The sequence below is a fragment of the Scylla paramamosain genome, unplaced genomic scaffold (assembly GCF_035594125.1).
Source record: "Scylla paramamosain isolate STU-SP2022 unplaced genomic scaffold, ASM3559412v1 Contig146, whole genome shotgun sequence".
Taxonomy (NCBI): Eukaryota; Metazoa; Arthropoda; class Malacostraca; order Decapoda; family Portunidae; genus Scylla; species Scylla paramamosain.
The window spans coordinates 77,501-95,943 of NW_026973811.1; the positions used below are offsets into that span (position 1 = coordinate 77,501).

Here is an 18,443-nt window from a genome sequence, read left to right on the forward strand (position 1 = left end):
TGCTAACTGAAGAAAGTCTTTTAAAAGGCTCTAGATGAAGTGACAAGGGTTTTTAAGGGTGTTTTTATGGTTTTTGTGGCACATTAGAGTGATTTCTGCATTTCTAATGGAAGAAACTTGAGAGAGTTCTGCTACCTGTGTTTTAAAAAGCTGCAGTTGAAGTTACTGTGGTTTCAAAAGGGTGTTTTTAAGATTCTAGTGACAGATTAACAAGATTACTGCATTATTAACAGGAGGAACACTCTTTTAAAAGGCTCTAGTTGAAGTTGTTAGGGTTTTCAAGGGTGTTTTATGGTTCTAGTGACAGATTAATCACATTTCTACATTCCAAAGGCTCTACTTGAAGTTGCAATGTTTTTCAAGAGTGTTTTCAATATTCTAGTGAAAGATTAACAACATTTCTACATTCCAAACGCTCTAGTTGAAAGTGTAATGATTTTCAAGAGTGCTCTCTCTCTCTCTCTCTCTCTCTCTCTCTCTCTCTCTCTCTCTCTCTCTCTCTCTCTCTCTATCTTTCCCCACACTCACTTGTGGTTCTTGAGTGTGTGTCCCTCGTCCACACACAAGTATCTTCAGGCATGCTGCTGGAGACCCCTCACGTCCCTGTTACCCTGTAGGAGTTAGGGCAGATTAGGGACAGACAGAAGCAGGGAGACACATTAAAGGTTATCAAACACCCAAAAAGACATCCTTAAATAACCAAAAAAACACACCAAAACATTTCACCCCTGACACAGCCTGACACACACCAAAAACACCCAAGAAAACACCCTTAAACACCCCTAACACATCAAAACACCCGACACACACCAAAGACGCCAAAGAACACCCCAACACCCCCCAAAACACTTCAATCACATCCTAACTTGACACACCTCTACACACCCAAAACACCCCAACATCCAAAATACCTCTGACACACACCAAAAACACATTTTCACCCACCAAAACACTCCGAAAATGCCCTAAAACTTATCAAACCCACCTTAAATATCCCTAAAAACCCAAAAAACAAAATTATACACACCAAAACACCCTAACACACCCCAAAAAACATCCAAAAATACCACAAAAATACCTCAAAAACACCCAAAAACACCCCAAAAATTACACAAACTATTCTTAAAAGGCTCTAGTTGAAGTTGTAAGGCATTTCAAGGGTGTTTTTATAGTTCTAGTAACAGATTAACAATATTTCTGCATTACTAACTGGAGAAACACCCCTGAGAACCCTGCTACCTGTATTTAAAAGGCTGCAATAGAAGTTACTGTGGTTTCAAAGGGTGTTTTTATGGTTCTAGCGACACATTAACAACATTTTTGCATTACTAACAGGAGAAACACTCTTTTAAGGATTTTCAAGGTTGTTTTTAAGGTTCTAGAGACAGATTAACAAAATTACTACATTATTAACAGGAGAAACACTCTTTTAAAAGGCTCTACTTGATGTTATAAGGGTTTTCTTGCAGTGTTTTTAAGGTTCTAGTGACAGATTGACCACATTTCTACATTCCAAAGACACTAGTTGAAGTTGCAAGGTTTTTCAAGAGTGTTTTCAAGGTTCTAGTGACAGATTAACATTTCTACTTTCCAAAGGCTCTAGTCGAAGTTGTAAGGGTTTTCAAGTGTGTTTTTTAAGGTTCTAGTGATAGATTAACCAGATCTCCACATCCCAAAAGCTGAAGCTGTAAGGGTTTTCAAGAGTTTTTCAAGTTCTAGTGACAGATTAACAACACACTCTCTCTCTCTCTCTCTCTCTCTCTCTCTCTCTGTCTCTCTCACACTCCCTCACACTTTCCCACACTACAGGGGGGAAGTCGCATCGCTCTACTCTGCCCGGATTTTGCACCACAGACGTGTTGAGGTACCGTTTACCCAATATTTAAAGTTTACCCAAAAAATAACAATAATAACAATAATAATTTGTTGTATTTTCGTTAATTTTTCAAAATATTTGTGTGTGTGTGTGTGTGTGTGTGTGTGTGTGTGTGTGTGTGTGTGTGTGTGTGTGTGTGTGATTGACTGATTGATTGTTTATCAAATGCTCAAATTTTATATAAAAGTGTGTGTGTGTGTGTGTGTGTATGAGAGAGAGAGAGAGAGAGAGAGAGAGAGAGAGAGAGAGAGAGAGAGAGAGAGAGAGAGAGAGAGAGAGAGAGAGAGAGAGAGAGAGACACACACACACACACACACACACACACCTGGTGGAGCCTCTGTCTCATGGGTCCACACCATCAGTTGAAGCGCCGGCACCCTCTGAACTCCCGGGGACGCACAACCCCATCCTCTGGTTCTAGCCATTTTAATTCAATTACTACATGTAGTTTCCCCTGAGAGATTCCAAGTCCACCTGTTAAGGAGAGAAGTTCTTTGTCAGTATACAATGGATAACAATTTGCTACAAGGTTTCCTCTGACTACAGTAGAGCCTTACCTCTCCTACTACAAATAGTAGTAGTAGTAGTAGTAGTAGTAGTAGTAGTAGTAGTAGTAGTAGTATATGAATAAATAGATAAATAACTAGATAGATACATAAATTAATTAATTAATTAATTTTAAAAAAGGAGAAAGGAGATAAAGAAGCAAGACATGATACTTTAATGAATTTGTGTGTGTGTGTGTGTGTGTGTGTGTGTGTCCATTACTATAGGTGATATGAAGTATTAATCAAAGTGAGGCTAACATTTGGTGTTGCTTGTCCCTGCAGTGGTAGGTTAGTTAGGTCAGGCCAGGTTCATCTGCTAACATGACTCATAACCAAACAGGTCACTGGTAATGCTTAAGAGAGCAGGTCATGGCATAACTCTTCATCAACACTGACAAACACCCACTAATTATTTCAAAGGAACTTAACTGTGTTCATAAAAGGTGAGGTAAGATTTATACATTTAAAAGTATCTTATCTGTGTGTGTGTGTGTGTTGAAGATAAACGTATCCAGTATGTCACAATTCTTCCCAAATATGAGACACCTGAAGAGGGAAAAGTGCAAGAGGAGAGACAAATACCTTTTCTCCTTTTTCTGAAGGAGTGACACGAGCCAAGGGCAACAAAAATCCAATAAAAACAGAAATCTCACTGAAATGCCAGGCCTATAAAAATTTAGGTTTTATTATAGTTTAAGCCATTACACACTACGTGGTAATAACCTACCTCATTTTGTTCTTCTCACTATTCACATCATTTCTAACGATTACACTACTTGTCGGAAATTAATAATAATAACGCCGTGGGCCGTGGGTACAGATTGGAAACATTGGCTTAAACTATAAATTTACCAGTGTTTTTTTACTGTTTTTTTGTGGTTAGATGTTTTGAATATCTAAATGACCGCCTGCCTGATTGACTGGCTAATTAATTGACTATTTCAGCTTGGTTTAGTGCCTGACTGACTGATTGACTGAATGCCAACCTCTCTCTCACACACACACACACATATATACACGCACACACACTTACCTAATATACAAAACAAATATTTTCTCACAATTATCTATTAAGTCTTATTTACCAGCCTTATTACAGCTCTCACCTTATTTACTGGCACCAATACGCCTTTCCCTGATTCTGCTACTTCTCCTGCCCCTCTCTGCCTGCTGTCGTCCTTCTACGAGTATTTGCTCTATTTCCTTCGTTTATTATTATTTTTATCTCCTTGCCTCGCTCCGGACCCGTGATCAGCTGTTTGTTTACATTGTAAGTGTTGCCAATCCACGGTACCTTCATTATTATTATTTTTTTTTTTTTTACATTATTTCGGCTTTTTATTTAGTCATACTCGTAATATTTAGTTTCAACGTAACCCGCATGACGAAATATTAACAAATGAACTCTTCCGTGAAATGAAAACCCGCCAAAATTCAACTTTTTTAAAAATATAAGCAGACATGATCCGGACGTCCGTATATATTAGCCAATATTTACTTTATTTCTCGTCACCATAAGTCACCCGTGGCAGTGAATGGAGCCACATGACTATGCTTTCATGTCCGCTGGTCAGACCTAACCGCCACTGCCTAGTTTAAGTCTGACGGAAGGTTTAACAGGCCAGGGGTGAGCTGCGGCAGGCTGGCCCGTCATACCTCACACCCCTTTATTTCCCTCACACACATTAATACACTCGTTACACACACTCATCCACCTACTGCCACTTACCTGTGCACAAATCACCCCAGTAGTCTGCTCCTCACACAACAAAACACTGTAAATTACGATAAATATTGAGAGACAGCAGATTTATTTATTTTTTATTGTCTTCCTCAGTGTACCTGGGAAACACCGTGCAGTGCGGTTGTGTGTGTGTGTCCTCTTTTCATTTAAACACCAGGGAACGGGACCACAGAGGCACAGGAGGTCAATTAAGGTGAGTTTAGTAGTGACAGGTAGCAGAGGTCTGGCTTCAACCTACGACACTACCTGGAAAACACTGGAAATACCTGGAAAATACTTGATACTTAATAGCAAAAGGGGAGAAGAGAAGAGAGAATATAATGCTATTTATCATGGAATAGAGGCGGACACACACACACACACACACACACACACACACACACACACACACATAGATATATACACACACACACACACACACACACACACATATATACACACACGCATACACACAGCTGAAATTAATCCAGAAAACAGAGAAATAACCTTCATAACAACCACAAATAATAAGGAAAGAGAGATAGCCAACCTTGTTTTCATCTGAGCCCCCTCCCAGCCCTCCCGCGGCCGCCATGATGGATTGCCAGAGTCTACCCTCGGTTCCAATATTCTTTCTATTTTCTTAACTTATATATTTAGGCTTTTTAACTAAGATTTTATGGTTTGTAAAAATATTTGGTGGTGTTTTGAGTGTTTTGCGTGCGAGTGTTAAGGGAAACATGTCGATTATGAGGTTTTTTCAGCGTAAATAATTGTTGCTGTTTGCCGTTAAATTTTTCATACCGCCAAACATGATTTTTTATTTCAGCCGCTAGGCAAGATTTTATGGGCTCAAAAAATCGTTTATTGTTTTTTAAATATGTTATGATGCTTTTGAGTGAAATACGTGGACTTTTAGAGGGGTTTTAGACCCGTTGAAAACTCAAAAAGTCGACATTTATAAATTATTTATTTATTTATTTCAGCTTCCGGTTAACTTCTGATTGTTTGTAAAAATAGTTTCGATTTTTTAAAGTGTATTGTGTTCGTGAGAAATGAGATTTGTGGACTTTGGAGTGTTTTTTTTTATCGTGTTTGTTCGAACACTTTTTCATATAGTTATTTAAATATAGCTTTATTATTACTGAAGCTTGGAATATTTTTATATCTCCAGAATTAATTTAAAATTATGCCCTTTCATAATATGTAAAGCATTCCGGCCTAGCTCCATTTTTGCGAGGGGTCATTTTCAAAATCATTTGCGTAACGTAAATATGGCGGACGTGACGTCATCAGCCGCCTTCATCCGGGGACCGAGACCCTGGACCTTCCCACCTCCCAGTGCCCTTCCATCAGTATTTAGTGATATTTCCTATATTTTCCAGCTGTTTTCATGCATAGAGAAGAATAGAAAGAGGAGTGAATTCTTCGTTTCTGTGGCGTTTTAAAAAGGCAGGGGATGTTTTTTTTATATATTTTTTTATTTTTTTGTGTTTTTTTTTTAGATTTTGGTGTTTTTCAAGTTTGTTTGGGTAGAAATTGTTGTTTTTTCGCTGTCCTTGGGTAGGTGTGTGTCTCTTCTGGGGTGTTTTGAAAGGAAATTAAGTATTATTTAAGTGTTTTTGGCTAGAAATGTGTGTTTTTTGATGTGTTAAAAGAAAATCGCATGTTTTTCAGTGTGTTTGGGTAGAAATGTATGTTTTTTTGGGTGTTTTGAAAGGAAATCACGTGTTTTTTCAGTGTTTTTTGCGTAGAAATTAATGTTTTTGAGGTATTTCTGACCGGTAATCAGTGTTTTCTTTGAGTACTGTTAATAGAAATAGCTGTTCTGGGCCGAATTTGTGTTTTTTGAGTATTAAAAGGAGAAAAATAGTGCTGCTAGGTGTTATTGGGCAGGAAAATTTGTGTTGCTAGGTGTTTTTGGGGAGGAAAATTTGTGTTGCTAGGTGTTTTTGGGGAGGAAAATTGTGCTTCTAGGTGTTTTTGGGGAGGAAAATTGTGTTTGAAGGTGTTCTTTGGGGAGGAAAATTGTGCTTCTAGGTGTTTTTGGGGAGTAAAATTGTGTTTCTGGGTGTTTTTGGGGAGAAAAATTGCATTTCTAGGTGTTTTTGGGGAGGAAGATTGTGCTTCTAGGTGTTTTTGGGAGGAAAATTGTGTTCCTAGATGTTTTTGGGAAGGAAAATTGTGTTTCTGGGTGTTTTTGGGGAGGAAAATTGTGTTTCTGGGTTGTTTTAGGGGAGGAAAATTGTCTTTCTAGGTGTTTTAGGAGAGTAAAATTGTTTCTGGGTGTTTTTGGGGAGGAAAATTGTGTTGCTAGATGTTTTTGGGGAGGAAAATTGTTTATGGGTGTTTTTGGGGAGGAAAAATGTGTTTCTAGGTGTTTCTGGTGTGTGTGTGTGTGTGTGTGTGTGTGTGTGTGTGTTGCCTTGTCTTTCGTTGTACAGATGCTTATGCAGTGTGTGTGTGTGTGTGTGTGTGTGTGTGTGTGTGTGTGTGTGTGTGTTGCCTTGTCTTTCGTTGTACAGATGCTTATGCAGTGTGTGTGTGTGTGTGTGTGTGTGTGTGTGTTGCCTTGTCTTTCGTTGTACAGATGCTTATGCAGTGTGTGTGTGTGTGTGTGTGTGTGTGTGTGTGTGTGTGTGTGTTGCCTTGTCTTTCGTTGTACAGATGCTTAGGCAGTGTGTGTGTGTGTGTGTGTGTGTGTGTGTGTGTGTGTGTGTGTGTGTGTGTGTGTTGCCTTGTCTTTCGTTGTAGCCTTCAGAAAAAAAATATTAAAGTTTTTACAGTGGGAAAATTTTGGTGGTGAGTGAGAAAATGACTCAAATATTACCTGAAATTTAACCTGATGTGGTGGAGCCTCACACTCCTCAGCTGCCCCTAACCAAACCTAACCTAACCCAAAGAAGCCTACCCGAACTTCTGTCTGGTGCTTCCTCCTCCCCAAGACTGGCTATCTCGTGTCATAATCCCAAGCTAGCCTAACCTAACCCTACCTAACCTAACCTAAGCAATTCTAACCTAGCCAAACCTTATCTAAGCAAGCCTAACCTAGCCAAGCCTAACCTAACCTAAAGAAGCCTACCCTAACCTAACCTAGCCTAACCTAACCTAACCTAACCTAACCTAGCCTAACATAACCTAACCTCGTCTAACTTAACGAAGCATAGCCAAACCTAACCTAACCTACATCCTCTTCCCACGGCCCCACTTAACCAAACCTAACGTAACTTTCAGAGCAACGGCAACCCTCCAATCCGGCAAGCAGTTGGCGGCAGCGATGGCGGTGGCGGCAGCAGTGGTGGCGAGGCGGACGGCAGGGACAGAGGGGCAGTACAGGGTGCGGACATCAAGGAGAAGGTGAGCAGGGTGTTGTGTTGGTGTGTGTTGCTAAGCTGAGATGCAATATTTGTCACTCAACACTCGTGCAACACTGCCTCCATGCACAAGTGTGTCGGGAAAATGATTTAAAGTCGTAAAAATGTTCTTGTTTTACTTTATTTATTTATTTATTTATTTTGTTTTATTTTTTGTATATATAGGAGGGACACTGGTCAAAGGGAACTAAGTACAATAAGAAAAAAATACTGAGAAAAAATAAAAGATAAAAAAGACCTCACTTAACCTAACCTAACCTAACATAAGCTAACTTAACCTAAAATAACGTAGCCTAACCTCTTTTAACCTAACATAACTTAACCTAACTTAACTTAACCTAACTTAACTTAACCTAACCTAACCTAACTTAATCTAACCTCTTTTAACCTAACCTAACCTAACTTAACCTAACATAACTTAACCTAACCTCACTTAACCTCACTTAACCTAACCTAACGTAACTTAACCTAACCTAACCTAACCTCACTTAACCTAACCTCACTTAACCTAACCTCACTTAACCTCACTTAACCTAACCTAACGTAACTTAACCTAACCTAACCTAACCTCACTTAACCTAACCTCACTTAACCTAACCTAACCTAACCTCACTTAACCTAACGTAACCTAACCTAACCTAACACCCACAGAGGAACGCACAGACAAGCAAGGTGTTATTCAGCAGTCTGATCCTGGACCTGGTCGGCTTCATGGCGGTGGTGCCTCTGTGTCCTGCTCTCCTTGACTGTTACTCCAAGCACAACACCAGCGGCTTGTATTCCTCTCAGCTCTCCTGTGTGACTTATTACCAACATATCATCGGTTTCGCTGCGAGGTTCCATTCTGTCTTGTTTGGTAATTGAGTGGGTTTGTTGTGTTTTGTATTGGTTTATATATTTTTAGCTTGTTTTTATTATTATTTTTTTCAATTTTTTTTATCCTATTATCTATTTATTTATTTTTTGTTTGTTTGTTTGTTTACAGGGTGTGTGTGTGTGTGTTTGTTTGTGTTCCTGCTGTTCAGTATTGCAGCTTGTTTTCTTTATTATTGTTATTTTGTGTTTTATTCTATTTCAGTGTTCTGAGGGAGTCTTCAGGTGTTTTTGGGGTGTTTTTGGAGTGTTTTGGGGTGTTTTTGGTGTGTTGTGAAGTGTTTTGATGTGTTTTGGGGTGGTTAAGGGGTGTTTTGAAGTGTTTTGTGGTGTTGTGGAGGTGTTTTGGGATTTTTGGTGTGTTTTAAAGTGTTTTGGGATGTTTTTGGAATGTTTTGATATGTTTTGAAATGTTTAGGAGTATTTTTGGAGTATTTTGGTGTGTTTTTAGAGTGTTTTGGGATGTGTTTGTAGTGTTTTGGGGTGTTTTGGGGTATTTTGAAGGTGTTTTGGTGTGTTTTTGGAGTGTTTTGGGGTATTTTGGGATGTTTTGGTGTGTGTTGGGTTATTTTGAGAGTGTTTTGGTGTGTTTTGGAATATTTTGAGGGTGTTTAAAGGTGTTGTGGTAGTTTAAAATACATTGTTAGTTTACTTTTTTTTACTTTTTATTTTCTTATGCATTATTTTATTTCTTATTTATATTGTGGTGTGTTGTCGGTGTGTCCTAACCTAACCTAACCAGCCTACCCTCTCCTAACCTCCCCTCAACCCACAGGCACTGATTGGCGTGACATTCAGCATAGGCTTCACCGTCGGGCACACTGTGGGGCCTGCGTTCTCCCGCTGGGGAAGTACTGGGTGGTTCGCGGCCTCGGCTGTCTACGCACGCACTCTCACTGTGGCTAACATAATATTCTTTGCTGTCTTCTTCCAGGAATTGCTGCCTGAGGTGTGTGTGTGTGTGTGTGTGTGTGTGTCTCTCATTTTTTTTTTTTTATTATGTATATTTTTTTTGTTTTTGTATAATTTTTGCTTATTTTTTTTTTCCTTTCATTTTTTCTTTCTTTGCTTATTTTGTAATTTGTTTGTATTTCCTTGTGTCTCTGAATGTTGTTAAAGAAAGGTGCATTGTGAGTAAAGCATCATTTTCTCTTTCCTTTCCTCATTTCTTTACTTTTCCCTCTTATTCCTTCCTTTCTGTCATCATTACAAACCCTTTCTATTCATTACAAACCCTTTCTCTCATTTTCCTTACCATAAACCATCAAAACATCTTAACAATCTCATTTAAATCACTTTTCTTCTCATTATCATCTGTTTGTTTACATTCTCTTGCTTTCTTTCACTTATTAATTCATTACACTCCTGTTTGTGTGTTTAGGAATGTTTTGAGATATTTTGGGGTGTTTTGGAGGTGTTTTGGGGTGTTTTTTCAAGTGTTTTGAGGTAAATTGTCTGTTTTTTGGGTATATTTGTCTGTTTTTGTCTGTTTTTTGGGTATTATTGGGGTTTTGGAGGTGTTTTGGGGGTGTTTTTGCAAGTGTTTTGAGTTAAATTGTCTGTTTTTGGGTGTTTAATGGTGTTTTGGGAGTGTTTTGCAAGTTTTTGAGGTAAATAGTGTGTTTTGGGGTGTTTAATGGTGTTTTGAGAGTGTTTTGAGGTAAATTGTCTGTTTTTGGGTGTTTAATGGTGTTTTGGGAGTGTTTTGCAAGTTTTTGAGGTAAATAGTGTGTTTTGGGGTGTTTAATGGTGTTTTGGGAGTGTTTTGCAAGTGTTTTGAGGTAAATAGTGTGTTTTGGGGTGTTTAATGGTGTTTTGAGAGTGTTTTGCAAGTGTTTTGAGGTAAATAGTGTGATTTGGGGTGTTTAATTTTGTTTTGGGAGTGTTTTGCAAGTGTTTTGAGGTAAATAGTGTGTTTTGGGGTGTTTAATGGTGTTTTGAGAGTGTTTTGCAAGTGTTTTGAGGTAAATAGTTTGTTTTGGGGTGTTTAATGGTGTTTTGGTGGTGTTTCAGGGTTATATAGGGGTGTTTGGGGGTGATCTAGGGTAAGTAGTGTTATCAAGGCTGTAGTGGAAGTTACTGTGGGTTTTCAAAGGGTGTTTCCATGGTGATTCACTTGTATTTTATCCCTTGTACAGTAAAACTCCCTTTCCCTGAGTTGGCAACACTGTTTGTTTACGTTCGCTGTTGTCTCGTCGTGTGTGAGTCAGATTTGTGTCTTGTTCTTCCACCGCAGGGCAGAAGGAGGAGGGACATTGGTGCCAGTTTGACCGAGGCTTGGGAGGTGATCAATCCTAGGGCTCTGTTCTCCGTCAGCTGTGTCAAGGGCCTGGGCAGAGAAGGTGTGTGTGTGTGTGTTTGTATGTTCAGTATTCTGTGTTTGTTCGTGTTTGTAGTATTGTGTGTGTGTGTGTGTGTGTGTGTGTGTGTGTGTGTGTGTGTGTGTGTGTGTGTGTGTGTGTGTACTAGCAAATATTCCTTTATGTTTACTCCTGAAACACACACACACACACACACACACACACACACACACACACACACACACACACACACACACACCACCTCCCGTTCCTCCTCCTCCTCCTCTCCCTTCATTCATACACACACACACACACACACACACACACACACACACACACACACACACACACACACACACACACACACACACACACACACACACACACACACACACACTACCTCCCGTTCCTCCTCCTCCTCCTCCTCTCCCTTCATTCATAAACATCTGTCTTTCTCTCTCTCTGTAGAACGCATGAAATTAATACAACTTAGCCGAGTTTACTTCCTCTACCTGTTCCTGTATTCCAGCCTGGAGTTAACGCTGATCTTCGCGACCCACCACAAGCATAGTTACGACTCGTTGGCGCAGGACCGCAAGTTTTCCTTCCTGGGCCTGGTCATGGCAATTACACAGAGAGGGTTTATGCGAAGTGTTAAGACTGGAACTGAAAAAGCAACTGCCAATTAGGTGTTCTGGGGTTTGTGTGTGTGTGTGTGTGTGTGTGTGTGTTGGAGAGGGTTTGTGTGTGTGTGTGGCCGGGAAAGGGTTGCCTGTGTGTGTGTTTTCAAGGGTGTTTTTCATGGTTCGAGTTTAACAGGGTGTAGTGGAAGTTACTGGGGTTTTCAAGGGTGTTTTTCATGGTTTTTGTTTAACAGGGTGTAGTGGAAGTTACTGGGGTTCTCAAGGGTGTTTTCATGGTTTTTGTTTAACAGGGTGTAGTGGAAGTTACTGGGGTTTTCAAGGGTGTTTTCATGGTTCGAGTTTAACAGGGTGTAGTGGAAGTTACTGGGGTTTTCAAGGGTGTTTTCATGGTTCTAGTCTAACAGGCTGTAGTGCAAGTTACTGGGGTTTTCAAGGGTGTTTTCATGGTTCTAGTTTAATGGGCTGTAGTGGAAGTTACTGAGGTTTACAAAGTATATTTTCAAATCTATATTTTTACTGTGTAGAATTACAATATAAAACAACAGGATTTATCAGTAACACTATTATTAAACCCACCACTGCCTCCACTACCACCCTCACCATCCACAGTGGTTAATGACGATGACTCCTGCTTTCATCCTCATCGGGGCTAGCAAGACCAACCTGGGGCTGTACTCTGGACTGACGCTGTATGCCATAGGTGGGTCTGTAGGGGCTGGGATAACAGATAATTTAAATAAACACTCAAACACTTTTAAAAACACAAAATTCATGCTGGTATACACTTAAAAACACACTGAAATACTTACTAAGACTGGTGTACACATGTAAACTTGTACACAAACACTGGTGTACACTCAGAAACACACAGACACTTGGTAAGGCTGGTACACACACACAAACCCATAAGAGATACTGGTATATGCTCACAAACCTCTACATATATTAAGTAAGGCTTGTATACACCAATCTAAATGTAGGTTGAAGAGATACCTTTTACTCTCTCTTTCTCTCTTTCTCTCTCTCTGTCCTACACCTCAGTACACCCCTGCTATCCACCCTTACACCATAAATACACCCTATCTGACCTCTGCATCTTATTAAACTACCCTGTTTGTCCCCTACATCCTCAGTTTCTCCCCTACACCCTCAGTAAACCCTGTGTATCTTACCTGTTTGTCTGTCTGTGTGTCTATCCCCTTACACTTCATAACACCCCTGCCAGCCCCCTGCTTACCACCCCCCCTCCCCTCTCTTAGGTTCCTCTTTGATGGTGCCCTGCCTCACTGCCCTCGCCTCCTGTCACAGCACGGCCTCTCACAAGGGTACCCTGTTTGGCATTCGGAGGTCACCAGGGGCTGTTCCAAGGGCGTTCGGACCTGTTGTGACCAATAGGTTTGTTTGTGTTGTTCGAGAGTGTTTAGCTGTGTTTTGTGTGTTTTTTGGTGTGTTTTGAGGTGTTTTGGGGGTGTTTTTGGGTGTTTTAAGGGTGTTTTGGGTGTATTTTTGGGTGTTTTGGTATGTTTGGCTGTGTTTTGTGTGTGTTTTTGGTGTGTTTTGAGGTGTTTTGGATGTGTTTTGGGGTGTTTTTGGGTGTTTTGGGTGTATTTTTGGGTGTTTTGGGTGTTTTGGTATGTTTAGCTGTGTTTTTGGTGTGTTTTGGGGTGTTTTGGGTGTATTTTAGAGTGTTTTGCTGTGTTTTGTGTGTGTTTTTGGTGTGTTTGGGGGGTGTTTTGGGGTGTTTTTGCGTGTGTTTTGTGTGTTTGGAAGTCTGAGGCTGTGTTTTTGGGTGTTTTGGGTGTATTTTAGGGTGTTTTAGGATGTTTAGCTGTGTTTTGTGTGTGTTTTTAGTGTGTTTTGGGGTGTTTTGGATGTGTTTGTGGGTGTTTTGGGTGTTTTGGTATGTTTGGCTGTGTTTTGTGTGTGTTTTGGATGTGTTTGGGTGTGTTTGAGGGTGTTTTGGGGGTGTTTGGATGTGTATGGATATATTTAAGGGTGTTTTTGGTGTGTTTGGGGGTGTAGAGGTGTGTTTGGGTGTGTGGGACAATGTTTTGGGGGTGTTTGGGGGTGTAGAGGTGTGTGTTGGTGTGTTTGGGTGTATTTTGTTGTGTTGTCTGTGTTGTTTGGGTCTCTCTCTCTCTCTCTCTCTCTCTCTCTCTCTCTCTCTCTCTCTCTCTCTCTCTCTCTGCAGGATTCTGGGTAATGTGGGCAGAAGTGTGCTATATTGTAGACAGCCTCTCCATGCTGCTGCCGCTAGTGATGCAGCAGGCCTACTGAGCTCCCTGCCACGCCCTCAGCCTGTTTATATTAGCCAGGTTAAGGAGGAAGGATGTTGGGCTGATGTTGGCCTATTTATGTGGTTTTTGGGCTAGTTTTGGGCGGTTTTTTGTCACGTGTTCCTTCTTTTGGGCTAGTTTTGGGCGGTTTTTTGTCGTGTTCCTTCTTTTGGGCTATCATTATCTATTTTTGTTCTTTTATTTTTCATGGTTCCAGTGACAGTTTAAGAGGCTGTGGTGGAAGTTATTAGGGTTTTCAAGGGTGTTTTCATGGTTCCAGTGACAGTTTAAGAGGCTGTGGTGGAAGTTATTGCGGTTTTCAAGGGTGTTTTTATGGTTCTAAAATTTAACATGCTGTAGTGGAAGTTATTAGGGTTTTCAAGGGTGTTTTCATGGTTCCAGTGATAGTCTAAGAGGCTGTAGTGTGCAAACTCTCTTGTCAGGGTGTAAACTCACCTTACCTTAATAAAATGTTGATTAATATTCCTCTAGTTTCATTTTTCACTCATATTTTTGTGTTGACTGTCTTGTAGGGAGCTTACGGTGTGTGTGTGTCTGTTTCTCCTATAATGAGGATGATAATGATGATATTGATAAAGAAAAACAAATAAAACAATACTTATAAAAATTAAGTATTTTTTTTTATATATATTTTCACCAATAATTAAAAGGAATCATAAAATGTTTTCTTTTCTAAATATTATGTAACCAAAAAACTAACGTCATTCAAAATAACAACAGTAATAATAATAATAATAATAATAGTATGAGAACCAATATTACTGTATGTTATATATGCGTATTACCATATATTTAGTTTGAATATATTTGTGGGAGTCCTTGTATGTGCACGTGAGGCCCCCGTTAGCAAGATTTGGCGGGAGAGTTCGCTTAGGGAGGCCAACCCACGCGCAGTTACCGCCAAGAATTAGCCGCGAGTGGGGGTGCGCTTCCCTTGCTGCCTTTCTCTTCCTTTGTTCTGCTCTGTTTGTTGTCGCAGTACAAGAGAAGAGTGCAGATAAATAGTTTGTGATCCCAGGAGAACACAAGAATCCGTGATATGAAGAAAAAACTGGGAAAAGTAAGTATATTATGGTGATGTGTGTGTGTGTGTGTGCGTGGACGCGTGGCTGGTGACCGTTCCTTTCCGGTGCTGGCCACAAGCTTTTGGTTATGTCAGGCCTCCACCACTGCCATGTGTAGGTCTGGAGGTCAGGTCAGGTCATGTTAGGTCACCATCAGTGTCACGTGTAGGCCTCGTGAGTTTTTGCAGCTTGGTCATGATGCTCGAGTCGTTAAATTTGAAGAGACGTAGGCCATCTTGCCGTTACCTTCACTATGATTTTATTACATCTCCACTATATACGTGTTTGTACCTCGCAGCTTCCCGTATTGAGTTAATGCATCTTCACTACATGCCAGCCGTTATTTCGTGGAGTTTTTGGTGTCAGTTTAATGCATCTTCACTACATGCCAGCCGTTATTTCGTGGAGTTTTGGTGTCAGTTTAATGCATCTTCACTACATGCCAGCCGTTATTTCGTGGAGTTTTTGGTGTCAGTTTAATGCATCTTCACTACATGCCAGCCGTTATTTCGTGGAGTTTTGGTGTCAGTTTCGCTTATTTATTTTATATCGACACTACGCCAACTAACTCCTTATTTCGTGTTTCGGCCTTGCATTTATTTATTTTTTTCTTATTTTCATCTTCCCTACATCAACTAACTGCTTATTTCATACTGTGGCCTTGCAGTTTCCCTTATTTTCCTATTTTTTTTTTTTTTTTATCTTCGCTACATCAACTGACTGCGTATTTATTTGGATTTCCCCTTATTTTCTTGTGTTCATCTTCACTACTCTAACCAACTGATTTCGTGGTGTTTTAGCCTTGTATTTTTTCACTTATTTATTTTTCATCTTCACTACGTAAGTCTTATATTTCAAATTTTGGCCTTTTATTTATTTATTTATTTTATTTATTTATTTATTTATTTATTTATTTATTTATTTATTTATTTTTATATATATAACTATACCAACTAAGTCATTTTGTGATTTTTGATGTTGCAGTTTTCCTTATTTTGTTATTTTAATATTTCCTTAACGTAAGTCTTATTTCAAATTTTGGCCTTTTATTTATTTATTTATTTATTTATTTATTTATTTATTTATTTATTATTTTTTTATATATATATATAACTATACCAACTAAGTCATTTTGTGATTTTTATATTGCAGTTTTCCTTATTTTGTTATTTTAATATTTCCTTAACAATATTAAGTTGAACCCATAACTTGTCCTGCCTCCTCCTCCTCCTCCTCCTCCTCCTCCTCCTCCTCCTCCTCCTCCTCCTCCTCTTATATTTAATTTGATCTTTCAGGAGAAGAAAAAAGAAGAAAAGAGGAGGAGAAAGAGAAGATGAATGAAATGAAGTCCATCATTACAGAAGAAGAGGAAGCAGAGGAAGAGGCAGCCCTATACCTCTCAAGAAACTACAAGGTTCTTCAGTAAGTATTTACCTACTTAGTTGTGCTTTGTGGGAAAAGAGTTATGCTCATGCTGTCCTCCTTATCTTTTAATATCTAACTAAGCCTTAAATCCATGTAGACTTTATGCATTTATCATCTCATCCAGACTACTCCATACATCGGTACTTCTACACGAGAAACTATACTTTGTGACGTCTCTCCTACGAGCACTAGAATAAAAACTCACTTAGTTTGTAACACGATCTGCCTCTTGTAAATCCAAATTGTTGCTTCATTATTTCATTTCCTTCTAGGTACTGCAACCATTTATCCTTCACCAGTCACACATTTTGCACACCACACTTGTTAGAGACACAGGTCTATAGTTTAAGGGCTTCTCTTTACTACCACTTTTGTATATTGCCACTATGATGACTCTCTTCCATTCAATTGGGACTCTAGTTTCAATTAAAGAGCTCTCAATGATATATGTTACCCATGTCAGCTGCTGATTGCACTTTTTTAGTATCCATCCTGACACTCCATCAGGTCCAGGGGCCTTCCTAATGTCTAGTCCCTCCATCTGTTTGTGGACATCCTCTTGAGTCACTTGGATTTCCCCCAGAGCCATTTCTTCACTCATCTCACTCTACCACACAAATGTTTCCTCTTTTGTGAATACTGATTGAAAACTCTTGAATCATTATCTCTGCCAGTTGAGTTGGATCCTCACACATCTGACCTTTCACCTTCAATCTGCTTCTTCTTCTTCTTTCTCTGGTAAACTCTGGAACTCCCTGCCTGCTTCTGTATTTCCACCTTCCTATGACTTGAATTCCTTCAAGAGGGAGGTTTCAAGACACTTATTCATCAATTTTTGACCACTGCTTTGACCCTTTTATGGGACTGCCATTTCACTGGACATTATTTTGTTATAGGATTTTTGTTGCCCTTGGCCAGTGTCCCTCCTACATAAAAAAAATATAATTAATTTCTTGTAGTGTAGTTTTGCCAAGCTCCTGCATATTTTTCTTGTGCCATCTAATCCATGGTGTTTCCCTCTCCTCCCTAGCTAGTTCACATCTGTTATACCTGAAGCTGCACCGGATGGGCACCAGTTGGCTCTCAGGGGATGTGTTCTACTGATCACACCCATCATCGGAGGGTCCAGGAAGGGCAGTTCTCTCTCTCCACGTTTACTGATGAGGTAGGCATGACCGTAACAACTGCGGACAAGTTCTCGGTCTCAATTTCTTACAAAATAACGTTATGCACTGATATTAAACACTTTCAACATATTACACTATTCATTAACAATACATGCAGTCAACTTGGCACTGTGACAATCAGTTTTTACCACAAAATTAAAGTATTTACCTTGGTCACCATCCTGCCTGTCTTTGTCTGAACAGGACTTGGCCGTCAGTGATGCCCGCAGGCGACCAGCTGGTTAACCCACACTACCAGGAAGTGAGCATCGGCTTTGGTTCTTAATATGGCAATGATTACTGATACTTTACACATGTTACGCGTTTTCATGCAAGCACAAAACTGTTGAACATTTCACTCATGATTACTGAGGAATAACGAGGTGAGGTATAAATGCTTTACATACACTAACAGTACCATTCTTATATCTTGTCTTTGTCCCTACTTTTGGTACGTATCTTGTCACTCCCTCTTCATAAATATTGATTGTTGTTGTGATAAGTGTACTCCTGTCTGCTTCACCAAAGTTTCTCCTCATTTGTTCAAAATTTGACTTACCATAATTAAATCTTTCACTTTTATAATCTTCACATCTATGTTCCTCTCTTTGTGTGTGTGTGTGTGTGTGTGTGTGTGTGTGTGTGTGAATATTCATTTAAGTAGAGAAGGATAAGGTAGAAAATATGTTAAATATGCCTCCTCCTCCTCCTCCTCCTATATTTTATTTGATATTTCAGGAGAAGAAAAAAGAAGAGAAGGAGGAGGAAGAGAAGATGAATAAAATGGACTCAATCATTACAAAGCGAGAGGGAGCAGAGGAAGAGGCAGCACCACCACCACCACCACTACTACTACTACTACTACTACTACTACTACTACTACTACTACTACTAGTACTACTATTAACACCACCACTACTACTACTACAATTTTAAGTATGCACACAGAGAGAGAGAGAGAGAGAGAGAGAGAGATTTAAGCCTTAACCAGTATGGTGTTTAATGTTTCATTTATTTGCTATCTTATTGGTTTACCAATTATTATTATTGTTGTTGTTGTTGTTGTTGTTGTTGTTGTTGTAATCATCATCATCATCATCATCATCATCATTACTATTGCCATTATGATGTTTTGTCAAGGATTACATCAGGA

General features: G+C 39.5%; 2 protein-coding genes and 1 long non-coding RNA gene across 18 annotated transcripts in view; 2 read left to right on the plus strand and 1 right to left on the minus strand.

The window, feature by feature from the left end:
• LOC135099551 (RCC1 and BTB domain-containing protein 1-like) overlaps positions 1-14,097 on the plus strand; it is a 52,583-nt gene extending 38,486 nt beyond the window's left edge. For 2 of the 12 annotated variants that reach the window (XR_010268096.1, XR_010268093.1), the window contains 6 exons: positions 7,382-7,504; positions 8,173-9,343; positions 10,631-10,736; positions 11,224-11,383; positions 11,948-12,038; positions 12,598-14,097. The gene's annotated coding sequence lies outside the window, so the exon portion shown is untranslated. Of the gene's footprint in view, positions 1-4,261; positions 4,362-5,198; positions 5,600-7,381; positions 7,505-8,172; positions 9,344-10,630; positions 10,737-11,223; positions 11,384-11,947; positions 12,039-12,597 lie in introns of those variants that run through there. The other 10 variants (XR_010268085.1, XR_010268086.1, XR_010268092.1 and 7 more) reach the window with 10 other exon arrangements.
• The window catches only part of LOC135099549 (Y+L amino acid transporter 2-like), a 73,949-nt gene that overhangs the window by 29,050 nt on the left and 26,456 nt on the right, over positions 1-18,443 (minus strand). The gene's annotated exons all lie outside the window — the stretch shown is intronic.
• On the plus strand, positions 14,501-18,261 carry LOC135099554 (uncharacterized). Of its 2 annotated transcripts, none has more exons than XR_010268098.1 (5): positions 14,501-14,695; positions 15,995-16,121; positions 17,155-17,289; positions 17,495-17,673; positions 18,029-18,261. It is a non-coding gene; the product is annotated as an uncharacterized LOC135099554 (long non-coding RNA). The 2 variants fall into 2 exon arrangements; XR_010268099.1 differs by having other exon boundaries at positions 14,505-14,695; positions 17,495-17,552.